The sequence below is a fragment of the Mesoplodon bidens genome (genome assembly GCF_964165515.1).
Source record: "Mesoplodon bidens genome assembly, chromosome: 13".
Classification (NCBI taxonomy): domain Eukaryota; kingdom Metazoa; phylum Chordata; class Mammalia; order Artiodactyla; family Ziphiidae; genus Mesoplodon; species Mesoplodon bidens.
The window spans coordinates 16,512,915-16,517,066 of NC_138169.1; positions in this window are offsets into that span (position 1 = coordinate 16,512,915).

A 4,152-nucleotide genomic window follows, 5' to 3' on the forward strand; every position below is an offset into this window, starting at 1 on the left:
ACCACTGCGCCACCAGGGAGGCCCTCGGGTTTTTTGTTTTTTAAGAGGTATCCTGTTGCTCCATTTACCGGGGAGCGGGGGAGGGGGGATTTCTTTCTTCCATTGAATTGCACTTGGGCCTTTGTCATAAATCCAAGGATGTGTAGGAGGCTGTATCTGGACTCTCTGTCCTACTAATCTATTTGTCTATCTTAGGCCAATACCACACTGTCTTAATGACTGCAGCTTTATGGTACGTCTTGAAATCTGGTAATGTAAGTCCTCCTACTCTGTTCCTCTTTTTTGGAGATTTATCTTGACTATTACAGGTCATTTGTATATAAATTTTAGAATCAGTTTGTGAACTTCTTAATCAGTTTGTGGGTTTTAATCTCTTATCTTTTATGCTTTATCTTAACCAGAGGGCTGACCACAAAGCAACACTACTTCCTAGAAGCTCCATCTTTCTAAATCAAAGACCACCTTCTTGGCATCCAGCAGCCAAATACAGCCAACAAGGCTCTCTCCCCAGAGTTCAGCAACTCAGAGGCTTTATAGAGAAAGTTGACTCAGAACACAGACTCCAGCCAGCTCTGCAGATTCTTTATTTGTGGCCCCCAGCTTTGACCTGCCCTTGAAAGGAGCCTGCAAATTGTTCCATGACTAGACAGAAATGCATATGGAATTTATTATATGATAAAGATGGCATTGTGTGCTTTGTGAAAAAGATGGATTATTCAATAAATATGGTTTGAAGCAACGGGAAAAGATAAAATTGGAACCCTACCTCATTATTCACACTGAATAAAATTCCAAACAGATGAAAGATATAAATGTTAAAAATGAAACCACAAAAATACTAGAATTCGGGGACTTCCCTGGTGGTGCAGTGGTTAAGAATCCGCCTGCCAATTCAGGGGCACGGGTTCAATCCCTGGTCTGGGAAGATCCCACATGCAGTGGAGCAACTAGGCCTGTGCTCCACAGCTACTGAGCCTGTGCTCTAGAGCCCACGAGCCACAACTACTGAGCCCACGTGCCACAACTACTGAAGCCCACATGACTAGAGCCTGTGCTCTGCAACAAGAGAAGCCACGGCAATGAGAAGCCTGTACACCGCAACGTAGAGTAGCCCCTGCTTGACACAACTAGAGAAAGCCTGCACGCAGCAATGAAGACCCAACGCAGCCAATAAATAAATTAAAAAGTAATTTAAAAAAATAATAGAATTCGTAAAGTAATTTAAAAACAATATTGGGGTAGGAAAAGCCTGCAAAAAATAAAACATTTCCTCATTGCAAACCCTGCCCCCATATCCCAAAAGTCAAAAGGCAAACAATACACTGGAAAAAAATATTTGAAACACCTATTTATGGCATAAGGCTAATTACCTTAGTATATAAAGGGTGACTATAAATTAATAAGAAAAGTCTGACAAACTGAAAAAAAAAAAGGCCAAAGGACATGACCAGATTGATAAAAGTAAATGAGGGCTTCCCTGGTGGCGCGGTGGTTGGGAGTCTGCCTGCCGATGCAGGGGACACGGGTTCGTGCCCCGGTCTGGGAACGTCCCGCGTGCCGCGGAGTGGCTGGGCCCGTGAGCCATGGCCTCTGAGCCTGCGCGTCCGGAGCCTGTGCTCCACAACGGGAGAGGCCACAGCACTGAGAGGCCCGCGTACCGCAAAAAAAAAAAAAAAAAAAAAAAAAAAAAGTAAATGAATTACAAACTGATCTTTAATAGATTAAAATATGCGAGGTATCATTCATAACCTGAGAAACATGAATTAGAATTATACTGAGATGTCATTTTTCACTATGAGATTGTCAAAGATAAAAGATAAAACTTTGAGAGCACACTGTGTTGGCAAGGGAAACTGGAGTTTTCACACACTGGTTGTGAGAATGCAAATTGATACAACCTTTGTGAGGTGAAATTAGAGAATATTTACCCAATATTAGGTTAAAAAAAACAACTTTTCTATAAATAGGATGATAACATTTATGGAAATTTTAAAGGAAACAAAACTATCATATACTGTTTATGGATACATACACATGCAATAAAAATATTAAAACATAGAAGGAAGGACACTGGCTAATAGCAGAATACTAGTTATTTCTGGAGAGGCAGGGAGGTGAGGAGATGCAGAAATGTACCTGCAGTATCAAGTCTATGCTTATAAAATGTAACATTTGTTAGACCTGTGTGGTATGCATACATGGTTATTATTCTATTTACTTTTACAGATTTTGAAACCTTGCATAATTTTTTTATTGTACTTTTTTTTTTTTTTTGGCTGTGCTGGGTCTTCACTGCGGCGTGCAGGCTGTTTGTTGTGGGCTTCTCTCTAGTTGTGGTGCGTGGGCTTCTCTAGTTGTGGCTCTTGGGCTCCAGAGTGCATGGGCTCAGTAGTTGAGGCACGCGGGCTTTTCTCTAGTTGCAGCATGCAGGTTTAGTTGCCCCGCGGCACGTGGGATCTTAGTTGCCCAATCAGGGATCGAACCCTCGTCCCCTGCATCGGCAGGCGGGCTCTCAACCACTGCACCACCAGGGAAGGCCTGGAAGGCAGATTCTTAACCACTGGACCACCAGGTCCACATATATAATATTTTCTACGTTTTATTTTTTTATTTTTTATTTATTATTTTTTTTGCGGTATGCGGGCCTCTCACTGTTGTGGCCTCTCCTGTTGCAGAGCACAGGCTCCGGACGCGCAGGCCCAGCAGCCATGGCCCACGGGCCCAGCCGCTCCGCGGCATGTGGGATCCTCCCGGACCGGGGCACAAACCCGCGCCCCCTGCATCGGCAGGCGGACTCTCAACCACTGCGCCACCAGGGAAGCCCGCTACGTTTTATTTAAAAAAAAAACAATTAAAATGAGATCCTTCTGGTGCAAAAGTGGCCTAGGCAATTTAGCACTCATATGCCACCTGGTGGACAGACTTGGGTAAAATGCCTTCCTTGGTGTTCTGAAGTATCAGGAGGTGATTTCTGCAGTTTTAACAGAAGGGAGTAATAATACTAATATTAAAGATAATAATAGTACATGACTGTTGTTGAATGCTTTCTTCCTGCCTGTTTTTTTACATGGACATTTATTCTTCCCCTCAACCCTATGAAGTAGGTCCTTTTATTATCATAATTTTACAAATGCAGAAACTGAGGCTCAGAAATGTTCAGTCACTTGCTTAGGATCACACAGCTGATAAATGTCAGAGCCCAGATTTGGACCGAAGTCTGTTTGATTTCAAAGCCAGAGTTGCTGTTTATTCTATTGTCAAAAGTGCAGGAAATCTGGACTTCCCCGGTGGTCTAGTGGTTAAGACTCGGCACTTCTGCTGCAGGGGGCATGGTTCCATCCCTGGTCAGGTAAGTTACACACACACACACACACACATACACAAAAGTGCAGGAAATCAACCATGAAAACTATGAAATATGTCACTGTTCTGTTTATTCTGTGGAGGATTAGGTATTGGATCAAGGTGGAAAAAAAAAAGAATAACAAAGAAAAACTGGAAAAGTCACCTAGTGGAGATACCCACAACCACCATATCCAAGTAATGCAATCTCCTGCCCTGTGTCCCCCAGCTACTGGGACAATGCACCTGTGTGCCTAAGCTGCTCTTGAGCAAGAGAGTTTCTCACCAGAGCAAATCTGCCACCACATAGGACAAGAATGAAGAGCTTGGTCCCCTGTTCTAAGTCAATGAAATGGAAACCACCATATAATGAACATCTGTTGTATACCAAGCATTTTTCCATAATGTTAGCTCTAATGTACAGTAAGAAAGATAGGTTCTTGGCTTCTTTGGGAGGTCCTCTCATTTGTTACCTGAAATGATTCAGGCCAAAGGGTGTGGAAGCTGCCTCCCAGGGAGCAGGTAAGGACAGGCCCAGAGCCAAGTGACTGCTTCAGCCTTAGTTTCTGAGGACAAGGGGTAAGAATAAGAAAAGAGAAAGGCCCATTTATTTTGCTTGAATGCCAAACAGGCTTTCACGTTGGAGGGAAACATATTCCACCCAGAACGGTGACTCAAGGATCTAGAGGTCTCTGTTAGGTAGGTCCATAAGGCTCTGGCCCTGCCAAGTTCAGGGAACAGGGTGAGAAGTGTCAGCATTCCTCCGGGGCCAGGCCAACAAAAGTAACCTAAGAACATAGCTGAGTAACC